At 43.6% G+C, this 14,786-nt stretch overlaps 1 pseudogene; it reads left to right on the forward strand.

Moving 5' to 3' along the window:
• Positions 1–4,708: 4,708 nt before the first annotated feature.
• On the forward strand, positions 4,709–13,619 carry LOC142858360 (intelectin-1a-like; annotated as a pseudogene).
• Positions 13,620–14,786: the final 1,167 nt, after the last annotated feature.

Genomic DNA, 14,786 nt, shown 5'->3' on the forward strand with positions numbered 1-14,786 from the left:
CTAGAGGAAGAAGAGGACTAAGGAATGTTCAAAACAGGGGCCAGAGACTTTGTCACAAAACTCACAAGCATCTGGCCCATGCCCAGATGATTAGCCAGCCCAAGGCAAGTGGGGAAGTTTTACTCCCTTGACCAGAAATTAGTTCAGGAATGGATGTTGTGTTGGGGTGAATTATGGTCCTCTCAATTTTATGTGGCAATCCCAGCCCACCATCTCAGGAAGTGATTACGTTTAGATATAGGGTTTTTAATAAGGTGAGTAAGTGAAAGGTACGTATTGATCCAGTGTTCCTGGTATGTATGTGCATAAATAAACTTTTCACATATGTATATTACAGTATTTTTTTGTTTATTTATTCCCTGTAAACATGTGCAAACACACATGGGTGTATGTATGTCCCACGGCACACCTGAACAAGTCAGAGGACAACTTGTGGGAATCAGTTCTCTGCTTCTAACATAAGGATTACAGGGATTGAATTTAGGTTGTCAAGCTTGGTGGCGAGTGTTTTAATACGCTAAGCTGTCGGGGTTCAGCCTTCATGGGGTTCACATGTTTCAGGATAAGGGTGTGTGGATTAGAAATTTTAGGCAGAAGGAACAGAGATACGAAAGAAAAAGACAGAGACACAGAATAGAATTGGGAGGGCAATCCAGTGAATACTGAACCCACCCATGTTTATTTCTTATGATCTTTAAATACCCCAGTCCAATCCTTCACTCTTTCTGGATTTATTATTTCATCATGTGGTATAATTACTTGTTAAAATATAGGCAAGTTTAAGATTAAAATTTCTATTAACCATAGCTGAAAAATCTAGAACTTAACAAAACAAGAGTCAAAGACAGTAGGAGTTGGGTGAGGTGGAATGAAGAACAGATACCAGAGGAAGTAGGAGGCAGAATCATTGGGACACAGTGACTAGATGCTGGTGGTGAGGGGGTGATAGCCTCCAAATAGCCCAGAGTTTCTTAGATTCTTAGGTCTAATTAGTAATTATTGGCTGTTCTATGACTTATGTACCAGTTAAGAATGAGATGTATAATGACACTAAATATGTCAAATATCACCGAACATATCTGGGAATCAACTTTTTCTTTTTTTTTTCAAGATAGGGTTTTTCTGTGTAACAGTACTGACTGTCCTGGAACTCACTTTGTAGACCAGACTGGCCTCAAACTCTCAGAGATCCACCTGCTTCTGCCTCCTGAAGGCTGGGACTAAAGGCGTGTGCCACACTGCCTGGCAGGAATTGATTTTTAAAAATACTAAAGTGTATATTTTCTTTCTGTGTATATGCGATTTTTTAAAAATATTTATTTATTATGTATACAATATTCTGTCTGTGTGTTTGCCCGAAGGCCAGAAGAGGGCACCAGACCCCATTACAGATGGTTGTAAACCACCATGTGGTTGCTGGGAATTGAATTCAGGACCTTTGGGAGAGCAGGCAATGCTCTTAACCTCTGAGCCATATCTCCAGCCCTATATGCGATTTTTTTGAGTCAAGGTCTCGTATATCCCAGACTGGCCTCAAACTCCTTTTTCTCTTTCTCTCTCTCTCTCTCTCTCTCTCTCTCTCTCTCTCTCTCTCTCTCTCAATTTATTCCCTCCCTCCCTCCCTCCCTTCCTCCCTCCCTCCCTCCCTCCCTCCCTCCCTCCCTCCCTCCCTCCCCCCTCTCTCTTTCTTTTTTTTAAGACAGCATTTCTCTGTGTAGCCCTGCTGTCCCAGAATTCTTTCTGAAGACTAGTCTGGCCTATAACCTATAAACTATAACCTATAACCACCACTTTACTAACTCAGAGATCCACTTCCCTTTGCCTTCCCAGTGCTGGGATCAAAAGTGTGTGCCACCACACTGGCCCTTTTTTTTTTGTATCATTAAAATTACTTTTTGGAATTTTCATACAGTATATTTTGATATATTTTTTCCCTCTCCCAAACTTTCCCATATTTTCCTCAATTCCTTACTCATCCAACTTCATGCTCTTTCTCACCAAAACACAACACAACACGAAACAAAATCCTCCCAAAAATAAAACAACAACAACAGCAATAAAAGCACAGCTGGGTAGGATCTAAAAACCTCCTCCTTGAGGATTAGCTTTCATGGAACCAGAAGGCATCATGCAAACTTCCAAAGGAGGGAAGCAATCAACAGTTCTACTCACCTATGTTGCCTGTGAGCCACAACAATTACCAGTTTGGTTCAATAGCCCTAAGCGTGTGATAGTGGTGCATATACCTTGGCAGTAACCAACAGCTCTCTAATGGAACTAAGACCTGCTCAACAAGAGGGAAGTCATGCCTGGTACTGGAAACCTAACCGACTATCCAGGGCTAGAGAATTCATGGATCTTGGAAGAGAACCTACAACCACCCCTGTACTAAAGCAGCACAACCCCTGACTTCCTTCTAAATATTTGTCCTTATATTCACAGATAAATATAGTTCTCATTCCTTGTCAAAAACGCTTCTCTTTGCAACGGACGGAGATCTCCGCAGAAGACCACAACCAGTCAAAATGCAGGGTTGTAGAGTCCAGTCCCAAATGACACATCACCCACACAACTCCTGCAGCTAAGTAAGGCTCAGTGTTCATTGTGGAAGAGGGGGTGGAAATATTGCAAGAGTCAAAAGAGAGAGCTAGAGAGATGGTTCAGTGGTTAAGAGCACTGACTGCTCTTCCACAGGACCCTGGTTCAATCCCCAGCACCCACATACCACAACTGTCTGTAACTCTAGTTCCAGGGGTTATGACATCTTCTTCTGAATTCTGCAGGCACTGCATGTACATGCCACACAACCATACATGCATATGCAAAACAGTCACACACATAAAAAGAAAAAAAAGTCAAGGGAACAGGGAGATTGCTGTGAGACTGTTTTCTAGAAGCATCAGAAGCTACATCCATGAGATCTTACCAACATGGCTGTCTAAGCAGGACCCCAATAAGGCGGACACCAATAGACATGCTAATGTAGAGGGAGAAAGCTCAGGAGGCCTCAGCCCTAGATAGAGGACTAGAGGCAACTAAGGACAGCAGAGCTGGAGAAACAGTCTTCTCTAGGGAAGAGAACACCAATTGGTTATGCAATACCAAATGATCAGTCCTGAAAACATGTAAATACAAATAACGTTGTACAGACTGAACCAGCTGTAATTATGTATTTGGGGATACATGCAAACACACACACACACATACACACACGCACGCACGCACGCATGTAACAGCAACTAAAGAAAAAAAGCCGGGCACTGGCGGTGCACACCTTTAATCCCAGCACTCAGGAGGCAGAGGCAGGTGGCCTTCTATGAGTTTGAGGCCCAGTCTGGTCTACAAAACAAGTTCCAAGACAGTGTCTCTGTTTAACAGAGAAACCCTGTCTTGAAAAAAAAAAAGAAAAAAAGAGACCCTGAATTTGAGGGGGGGGGGTGCTGGGTGGAGTGCACAGGATGGTTCTAAGGGAGGAAAAATAAAACCCAACCCAAACCAAAAAGATGAAGACTACCAAATTGTGACGAAATAAGTGCACACAAAACCATGGAGTCGGTTTTGTGCAGGAGGCTGTGCTGGAGTGTGGCTGATGTCAGAGTCATTCCATCCTGAGGGTACTAATGTCAGCCTCTCCTGATGTGTGTTGATTGCAAATAGCTTCTTGGCTGGCAGTGAGATTTATTTAAACTTGTCCACTTCTGTTTGTCTATGATGGGATTCTCCCCCCCCACCCCACTCAAGACAGGGTTTCTCTGTGTAGCCCTGGCTGTCCTGGAACTCACTGTAGATCAGGCTGGCCTTCCACTCCACAGAGATCTGAGATCGACTGAACTCTGCCTCCTGAATGCTGGGATTAAAGGAGTGAGCCACCACCGTGTGGCCAATTAATTTTGTATGTCATTAATCTTATTTAAGCAAAATATTTGTACTTATTCTGAAATTATTCTTTTACAAGATTGTTATTTACACCCCCCCTTTTTCCTAGCCAGCATTTATGGCACAGACCTAAAATTCCAGCACTTGGCAGGTAGAGGCAGGAGGATCTGGAGTCCAAGGTAATTTTCAGCCATATGTGAGTCTGAATCAGGTTGGCTAATGAGACCTTGTCTCAAAAATCACCACCACCACCACCACCGCAACCACTGACACCGCTGGCAAAAATTTCCCTTTCCTATGAATGATGATTATGGTAGATGTTAGAATTTTTTTTAAGAAAAATATTAATTTACAGGAAACATGCGGACTGAAAAACAAACCCAACATCACTTTTTTGAATCTGAGAATGATACTAGCAAACCACACTTAGTATTTGTCCCCGAGAGCCTGCTAATCTCAGAATTACCCTACAATAAGCAGATGCTATGTCTACACTGGGCAGCCTGCCAGAGGTGAGCTTATGCCCCACTGGGCTTTCTCCATAAAAGGACCAGAACCTCACATGTGCAGAAGCCTCAGAAGAGAAAGCTCTGTGTCTTGACTCGGCAACTCTTAGTTCCCACCAGGTAAAGAGGGAAGGTGGTTGCTGTTTCTGGAGCAGCGGGGGAAAGGATTTTGGCTCAGATCGCTGTTAGGGCCAAACGTGTTGAACTAAATAAAGGGAAGGGGCCTTTGAGTAACTGAAGGACTAGATAGGAGCTGAGACTGAGGTAAGGGGAAAAAGATGGCCTGGATAGAGAGTGACCATCATCTTGCCCTTCTCTAGATGACCATGACCCAACTCGGCTTCCTGCTGTTTGTCATCGTGGCCACCAGAGGGTGCACTGCCGGTGAGTCTTGCTACAGGAACAGCGCTTCTGCAGGTCTCCTTTACCTTTAAAGGTAATCAGCGCTAGACTAGGTTGCTGCCAGGACCTAGGTCTCTGAGGGCCAGAGATTGTGCTTCTTTTGTTGTTGTTGTTTTTTGAAACAGGGTCTCTCTGTGTAGCCCTGGCTGTCCCGGAACTTGCTCTGTAGACCAAGCTGGCCTCAAACTGAGAGATCTACCTGCTTCTGCCTCCTAAGTGCTGGGATTAAAGATGTGTGTGATCACAGCTCCATTGTTCATGTCTTTTTTTAAAAATAACCTTTTGAAATGAAATATAATTGTATTTTTCCCCCATTTCTTTTTTCCTTCCAACGTTTCCCAATTATCTCCCACCCCCACTCTCTACCAAAGTAAAGGCCTCTTTTCCTTCAATGGTGGATTCCTGGACATGTAAATACAACCTAGTCCACCCCCCATAGAGATGATGCCTGTGAGATGTAGGCTGGGTGCTGATTGCCTCCTGAAGGAATTGGTGTGTGGCAGTGAGACTGTTGAGACAGGTCCAGGTCCAGATCCTGTGCTTGTGTGTAGCTCCAGGGGGACTTCTGCAAGAGCTGAGTCCCATCCTACTCACTCCCTGTACTTAGAATCTTTGCTTTAGAGTTTCAATGCCAAGGACATATTCTGGTCTGGTTCATGACCAGAGAATGTTTTCTTCAGTTCTGCTCTCTGTAAGAAGTCAATGGTATTTTAAGTGTGTGATTCCTCTCACTGCTTTTTCAGTATCTTTAAGGAAAAGGGCAAGTCCCTACATGCCATTTTACACGATCTCTACATGATAGCCTATGTCAGACTGATATGAGGCAGTAGGGAACTGTGGCTCAGACACAGTAAATACAGTCCAAAAATACTTGACTTGTACGCATGGAGCTACTTACACCTGAGCAGCTCTGATCCTAATATTTTCATTTGTTTTCACTCTTCTAGGTTCTCAGAGGACTTTGCAGAGCTGAGGCCAATTTGCCAGGGTTTTTATTCCATGCTCTCTTGGTCAACCCTCTGCACTGTCTACCTCACTTCCCGTGCTCCAGGCACATTAGGCTCCCTGCATTTCCTCTACCTGCAAAGCTGGACTTCACTTTATTCTTCCTTTTCAGGACTTTGGACACAAAATTCTCCAACACCTTCAGATCTCTTGTCTTTCTTCCTAGTTAGAAATGTTGTTGATTCTCAGAGGGAGGCTTTGAGAAGTCATAGAATGAGTTTAGGATGAATGACAGGGGAGGCTGGGTGACCCATGAGTGTGAAACTCTACATCTTCTCTTGTTAAAGAGAATGACACCAACAGGCGGGCCAATCCTGTGTCTTCCTCTCTGTTCAGAAGCTGCAAGGAAATCAAGCAAAATATCACTGGGGCACAAGGTGAGTGATGAACATTTAAAGAGAACACTGTGATCCTAACACGTGGGAGCTATGGCAGAGGATTGAAATCTCCAAGTCAACCTGGGGAGACACTGTCTCAGAAATGCAAACACATAACCCAGCTAGGAAATCAGGCTTTTGTCCCATGGAACAGTCTTTCTTTTTTGATACAGAAAATGTGATAAAATGTACATCATGGATAAAAATATCCACTTAACCAATTTTGAGGATTTTCAGAGTCAAGAATAACTTTCATAATGGAATGAGTTACTACTATCCATCTCCAGAAGGTTTTCATTCACTGAATAGAAAATCTGTAGTCACCAAGTAACAAATTCCTGTATTCCCTGTGAGCTGCTGTTTTGTTTCTTACTTCTATGAATCTGACAATTCTTGTTACCTCATCTGAGTAATCTGTCTTATTTCATCAGCATGCTTCATGGCTCACATGTGTTGTAGAAGAGTTAATTTATTTTAAAAATATTTAGCATTATTATGATGATGATGTAGATGTACGTGCCTTTGTGTGGGAATGTGTATATGTATGCAGATTCCAGAAGGGACCACTTAGTCCTCTGGAGCTGGAGTAATAATCACTTGCATATTGCCAAGTTTGAGTGTTGGGAACCTAACTCAAGACCTCTGCTAGAGCAGTAATTGCTCTTAACCTTGGAGCCATTTCTCCAGCCCACTTCACTCTTTTTGATCTGTTGGATATATAGGAATGTACACAATATATATTCTGCATACTAGACAACACAGTATATTGCTTATTCCTTTTTCTGCAGAGAAACACTTGGCTTGTTTCTGCCTTCCAGGTCTTGTAACCAGAGCTGTCACAAAATGAATGTCCATATCTGAGTCTTTGTTCCCAGTTCTTTGGTTATCTACCAAGTGGAGTTGCTAAGTCCTTTGATAATACTATGGTTAACTTTAGGAGAAAAATCCCTGTCAGTTTGGGTAATTCCGTGTTCTGCCTCAGTCACAGAAGCATGGCTTTCTGAACTCAGGCCCAATCCCAGGGACACCTGTGGTGGGACACTCAGGGTATGAGGCTTAGCTTTGTTTGTAGTCCCTAGAGCCATTCTGTTTCTGGAGCAGAGATGGACAATGAGCCTGCACACAGCACTGTGGACTGCTTCTCTCTACAGATGGCCTCTACTTCCTCCGCACAAAGAACGGTGCCATCTACCAGACCTTCTGTGACATGACCACTGCTGGTGGTGGATGGACCCTGGTGGCCAGTGTGCACGAGAACAACATGGGTGGGAAGTGCACAGTGGGCGATCGCTGGTCCAGTCAGCAAGGCAGCAGAGCAGACTACCCAGAGGGGGATGGCAACTGGGCCAACTACAACACCTTTGGGACTGCAGAGGGGGCCACAAGTGATGACTACAAGGTTGGTACACTCTGTAGTCACTTGGGAAAGCGTGAGGATGCGAGTGTAGCTCAAGCAGGCCATGGAGAGGGTGGGAAGGTTGTCCTTCAACACAGGGCTGAAGAAGTGAAAAGTGCTTACCTTGAATCTCAGCATCCTTCCAAGTAGGGTTCTCTGTAAGTAGGTGGTGGTGGTGGGACCATTGTCCTTGGAAATAAGGACATCTGAACATGGCTGACCCTCTGTCCACCTGGAGCCCAGAGATACCAGCTGTGCTGGACACTCTGCATGAGGGTCTTCTGCTTAGTGAAATCTTCTGTCTGGTCAGGCTCAGTGTTGGTTGCTTTCCAGAACCCTGGCTACTTCGACATCCAGGCTGAGAACCTGGGCATCTGGCATGTGCCCAACAATAGCCCCCTGGAAAATTGGAGGAATAGCTCCCTGCTGAGGTACCGCACCTTCACTGGCTTCCTGCCATACATGGGCCATAATTTGTTTGGCCTGTACCAGGTACTGGAGACTACTGGGTGAGGCTGTTTTTCATGGGTGTGAAGAGACAGGCAGGTGTTTGAGATTTTTGGGGGGGTTGTATTCAGTGTTTCCCTAGTTTTAAGTGTAATGAGCCAAGTGAGACAAGGGATAGGGGTATGTGGAAAAGAGAATAGATGAGAGGAGAGAAGAGGAGAGGAGAGGAGAGGAGAGGAGAGGAGAAGAGAGGAGAAAGAGAGGTCTAGAATGTCAGAGAGACAGACAAAGGAAAGGATTCTTTTTTAACTGACTAGTTTGGGAAAAATCTTATTTACTGGAGATATGCTTTACTTCTCCACGCAGGGCAGTGTTTCTGTGAGTACTTATGCTGCCATCCTTACCCAGTGACTTTTTTTTTCTTGTAGATGTACCCAGTGAAATATGGAATAGGGAAGTGTTGGACTGACAATGGTCCAGCGTTACCTGTGCGCTATGACTTCGGTGATGCTCAGAAGACAGCTTCTTATTACTCCCCCAGTGGCCAGAGTGAGTCTCTAATGCATCTCTGAACCCTCTGCAGGACACGTGATAAACTCAGTTATGATAAGCAGCAGCCGTTTACTGTCCACCACAGCCTGCTTCTCTTCTGTGAATATCTGTGTTTCACTTCATTCAGTTGATTGCCCTTGGGCTCTCAACTACCACTAACCCATTTTACAGATTAGGAGAACGGAGCACGGAAGGTCTAGGAACTTGCCTGAGATCATAGGATATGAACAAGAGAGTTAGCATTTGTACTGGGGATACATGGTTCCAGAATCTACTCTTAGCAATCCCATTATCAGCCAGAAGTTTCTTAGGAATAAACCAGGTCCATGTGCAAGGACCAGAACAACAGGAAAAGGTGGGGTAGAAGAACAAAGAAAATGGAGTTTTATGTCTGCTGTGAGGGGTGACTATTGTGTTATTTAATATGAATCCAAGGCTGGCTGGCACATACCCTTCAAAGCGGTTGAACCTGTGCTGTGTAATTTCAAGCTCCTGTTATTTGTTCTTGGCATATAAAAGTTTAAAGCGCACGCCTTTAATCCCAGCACTCGGGAGGCAGAGGCAGGCGGATCTCTGTGAGTTCGAGACCAGCCTGGTCTACAGAGCTAGCTCCAGGACAGGCTCCAAAGCCACAGAGAAACCCTGTCTCGAAAAACCAAAAAAAAAAAAAAAAATAAAGGGAAGAAGAAAAGTGTGGTAGGACCAGAGCCAACATACTTGCTAACTGCTGTGATAATCCATTGGAGGTTGTCGGTGTGATCTTCCTGGGTTACTAAATTTCTTCATAAAAGCCTTCAGCAGACTCTTGAACTCTGGGATTTGGGAAAGACTCCTGTTAGCGACATTTGTGGCTAGGATGTTTTAGCCTTTGGTTATGGTAGTGACAGACTACACCCAATGTTTCTGATGTGTTGAACTAGAATCTGCACCTGACACTGACAATCTCTGCATTGACCTCAAGACAATTTTTTTCTAGAATCTTCTTTGAATGCTCTTTTTCCACTTTTTCTTTTCAGGGGAATTCATTGCAGGATTTGTTCAGTTCAGAGTGTTCAATAATGAGAGAGCAGCCAATGCCTTGTGTGCTGGCATGAGGGTCACTGGATGCAATACTGAAATTGTGAGTCCTTTAAAATACATTTTAAAAAATTTAAATTATGTATATACCCCTATCCTTGTGTGTAGGTTGTGTCTGTGAGTACAGATACTCTGGGAAGCCAGAAGAGGGTGTTAGATTTCCTGGAAATGGAGTTACAGATGGTTGTGACATACCTGACATGCAAACTTGGGAACTGAACTTGGATCCTTCTACAAAAGCAGCAAGTGTTCTGGACTGAGTCTTTCTAGGGACCAAGTTAGCCTGTGAATAAGACTGAGGTTTTCAGTGCGTGTTGAGCATGGGAGACTGTCACGGTAGTATGAGCATGCGTGTGAGAGTGTGAGCTTTCCTTGTACTTGGCTTGTTCTCAGGGATAAGAACTTCTGTCTACATACAAATATCCTCTCTCATTGAAGACTAGAGTCAATGTTACAACTTCTAATGCACTGTTGCCGTTTGCTTAGCTTTTAGGATAAAACACTCAGTTACTTGAATTCAGGGTAACACTTAAATTCAGGAAGTCCTGTGAAAACCTTTGGGGGATGAGACTGTTATAGAGTCACTAGGTATTGTCATTCTCTACTGAGGGTTTAGCTTTGAGAGTGAAATGCATTCTTTTCAGGATTTGTACAGTTGCTTATTGTATAAAAAGATTACGTAGAAGAGTTTTGGACATCTGGTAGACCTCACCCAGGCTCTTCTCCTCCCTATCACAGGCACTTTCTCTGGTTAAAGGTTAGCATGTAGACTGACTGTGAGGTCAGGTACACCCAATTTTACTGCAGCTACCCAATGTTCTTTAAGCCTGGGATCATTAGACACTTCTGTTTGTCTCTTTTTCTAGTTTGTGGCAAAAGGCAGAATGAGGTGGGAATTGCCAAGGATAACAGATTCTCTTTGAACCCAGACTTCCTCAAAGTAACAGTCTCAGAAAAGGGTCCTTAGCTCCTGACAGGTGACCCTTTTTCCATTTTCATTCCTCGGTCATCAGAGCGTCCATTCTCCTGACAGGATGAGGAAGCTTTGCTGACAAGGAACCCCCCTGATTGAGATGGAGAGAGATGAATATGGAGATAATGAAAGGGAAGGTTTCTTTGTGAAAACCTGCTTCCGAGTCACCTTTCAGTCACGTCTGAAGAACATGAAATGTAGAGTTAACAGGTGCCAGTGTGTTATCTGCTTATTGTTTAGCATAGCTCGCTTTGGGTACCTATATTGTAATGGTGCAGGAGATATGACATGCGATGTACTTTGCTAGCACTTAATAGATTAGACATTCACACAAATGTGTAATTGTTATTTGATGTGTTTGAAGTATAATTGAAATATAAACTAAGGAGCTTAGGTATGGCTTAGTGGTAAAACACTTGCCTAACATGCAGAAGGCCCTAGGATTTGGTTCCTAGTGTCATAAAACAAAAGAAAGCAAAACACAAAACAAAACAAATAAAAATTAACTAGGGGCTGCAATAAGCACTGGAAAGGCAGAGTATAGACTGTAGGAAAGGATTTTTGCTTTTGAGACAGGTCTCATTTATCTTCATTTGGTTCTAAACTCACTGCATAGGGAGGATGACCTTGAACTTCTGATCCTCTTGCCTTGCCTTTAGCTTTACAGTGCTAGGATCACAGGCATGTGACACCACACCTAGTTTATAGGAAAGGTAGATTTTGAGTTGAGCCTTGGGAGATGGATAGAAGCTTATGGTGCAGACCAATTTAGGGTGAATGAATAATGTATTCAAGTTTACCAGTGTATCAGTTAGCATGTGCTATGAGGGAAAGCAAGCTGTGTTTTAGTTTTGTGTACAGATGAATGTAGGGTAGAGGCAAGAGCTGATTTAGAAAGTGTTAACAGGAACTGGATCAGGACGAAACTTTTACATTATTGTAGTGAGTTTGTACTGTATGCAAACGATGGGAGCCATCAACACGTTTTGAAGGGGAAGACTAACTTTGTCATCTTGGTGTGTTCAGGTGACACTGAGAGCACAGTGTCAGGTCTGAGTGGGGGACGACTAGGCACAAAGAAAGGTGTTTTCCATGGTCCAAATGAAAGCGCGAAGTAGGGCAGTACCCATGTATGGGGCCAATGAACACCGATGATTTAAAATTTAAGACTAGATGAATACAGAGAATGTGAAGAGATGTCTAGGATAACCCTATGGCTTTCTCTTGGGTGAGTGAGTGCCATTTTAAAATACTATTAAAATTAAGTTTACTTAACTGATAACATAAGCTTTTAAAAAAATATTTATTATGTATACAATATTCTGTCTGCATATATGCCTGAAGGCCAGAAGAGGGCACCAGACCTCATTACAGATGGTTGTGAGCCACCATGTGGTTGCTGGGAATTGAACTCAGGACCTTTGGAAGAGCAGGCCATGCTCTTAACTGCTGAGCCATCTCTCCAGCCCACCAATAACATAAACATTTATTAATAGGATGTATTGTGATGGTTCAATGCATGACTAAATCATGCAATGTTTAAATCAGGTTAAACCTGTCTCCTCAAACATGCGTTTCCTTATGATGGAAATATTCCAATTGCTTTCCTCTAGGTTTTCAACTCTGCAGCATGCTATCATTGCCTGAAGCCATCTTTCTCCACAATAGCATACTAGTTCTTGTTCCTATGTAACTGTTATTTTGTGCCTATCCAATCTCTTTACTTCCCTAGTTTTTAAGATGGTGTGGCAAAACATATTCTGCTACTTGGGAAGTTAAGACATGGAAGTAGCATGTTCAAAGCCAATGAACTGCGTTTATTAAGTCCCAATGTCTGAATGAAGACCAGGTTTGGAGTTAAGGAAACTCACTGCTTCATGTTTTGGTCAGTGAAGGATTGTTTACGTGACAGTATTTTCATGTGGCAGTACTGCCTAGAAGAGTCACAGTGACTCCAGATCGTCTGAGGACACCCTGTGATGTCCACACCATGGCAGAACAACCAAGGAATTTATCACAATAAATCCCTATTGTTAAGTGGCTCATGGCGGTAATTAACTCTGCTTTCTCATGTGGAGCTTGAAATGCCTGGAGTGATTTGAGTGACAGATGGATTTAAGATCTTTAGCTCAAGAGACATCTGGACTGGAGATAGACAGTTTGAACCGTCAGTTGGCTAACTGAAGACAGAGGGGAGACACAAGCTACAGAGGACTGGAAAATGTGTCCTCTCTGGGAAGGAGCACTTAAGGAATTCATAAAGGAAAAGATCTAGCCAGGGAACCTGAGTACAAAGGTGCAGAGAAGCTGATGCAAAGGTAGGAAGAGACAGGGATGCCGCTAAAGCCAACGGAAGGAGGTTTTATGGATCAAACAAAGTGGTACTGTCCACAGAGAGTCTAAGAGGGACAACGAGTCCACTAATTTGGGTATTAGGGTGTCTCTGGACTCATCAGCTGTATGAGTCAGCCGTTTGCTCTGTGATTGACACCCAAGAGAAACAGGTTAAAGGGGAACGTCTTATTTAGTTTTGTGCTTTCAGAAATTTTAGCCTGTGTTCACTTGGCTCCATTGATGTTAGATCCATGGTGAGGCAGAAACATTCTACTGGAAAGGCACATCAGAGCAGTGTGGCTTACTGAATGGCGACCAGAAAACCGAGAAACCAGGGCAAGTCACTTTCAAAAACTAAACTGATGAAGGCAGAAACCTCCTATTCAAGCATTCCACAAACTCCTGTCTCTGAATGTTACTTACACTGGGGACCAGGTCTTCAGTGCGTATCATCTTTGGGGAGAACATTTCATATCCAGACCATTTCTCCTTGCTATTTCGTCTCCTCCTGTTTTTTTCAGCACTGCATTGGTGGAGGAGGATTCTTCCCGGAAGGTAACCCTCGGCAGTGTGGAGACTTCTCTGCATTTGATTGGAGTGGATACGGAACTCACACGGCGGGCAGCAGTAGCCGGGAGATAACTGAAGCAGCTGTGCTTCTGTTCTATCGTTGAGAACTTTGTGGTGTGGGACCCAGACATCTTCTCCAATCTGCGGACTCGCATGCATGGTGGAAAACCTATCTAGTTACTAGAATGCTAATGGCACAGAAAAGGAGAATAAACCATGTTCATCGCAGGCTTGGTGTCTTCATGAATCCTTTTTGTGTAGGGGTGGGAGATTTCAAAAGAATTTCTGCTGCCATGCTTGGTTGTTCTTCAGATATCAGGACTATGATTACTACAATGCTCTTTAAAAAATTTATGCTTCTCTCATATATTATATCCGGAGAGCAGCCTTCCGCCTTTTCTCCTCCCAGTCCCTCACTTAACCCCCTGTCCTCAAGATCCACTCTTCCTTCATTTCCCTTCAAAAGTGGAAGGCTTCCCATGGTTATTGACCAAACATAGCATAACAAGTTACAATAAGACTGGGCACATCCCCTCAGAGTGAACGAGGCAACCCAGTAGGAGCAAAATGTTGTGGAATATTCCTTTATACTGTGTGAAAATATGTTACTGTGACTGGTTTAATTAAAAAGATAAGTGACCAATAGTTAGGCAGGAGGGATAGCAGAGACTTCTGGACTAAAAGAACTCTGGGAAGAAGCTGGATGAGGCAACCCAGTAGGAGGAAAAGTGTCCCAGGAGCAGGCAAAAGAGTCAGAGACAACCTCCACTCCCCGGTTAGTAGTCCCACAAGAAGACCAAGCTGCATAACTTTAACATACATGCAGAGTACCTGGGTCAGACCCATGCAGAATCCCCAGTTGTTAGTTCAGTCTCTGTGAGCCCCTATGAGTCCTGGTTAGTTGACCCTCTGGGTTGTGCTCTTGTGGTATTCTTGATCCCTCTGGCTCCTGCAATCCATGCTTCCCATCTAGCACAGGATTCCTCAAGCTCCACCTAATGTTTAGCTGTGGGTCCCTGCATCTGCTTCCATCAGTTGCTGGATGATTATTATTTTAGGCTCCAGTCTACAAGTATAGCAGAATATCATTAGGAATCATTCCATTGACTCTTTTACCCAGTCATATTTGGTTCTATCCCAGGTTATCCAGCCTCTGGTTCTTGACCCTGTAGGCACTGTCAGGCATAGGTTCTCTTTTGTGGTCTGGGTTTCAAGTTAATCCAGTCATTGGTTGGCCATTCCCAAAAGTTCTATACCACTTTTATCCCAGC

Source organism: Microtus pennsylvanicus, chromosome 10, assembly GCF_037038515.1.
Source record: "Microtus pennsylvanicus isolate mMicPen1 chromosome 10, mMicPen1.hap1, whole genome shotgun sequence".
In the NCBI taxonomy this organism is placed as follows: domain Eukaryota; kingdom Metazoa; phylum Chordata; class Mammalia; order Rodentia; family Cricetidae; genus Microtus; species Microtus pennsylvanicus.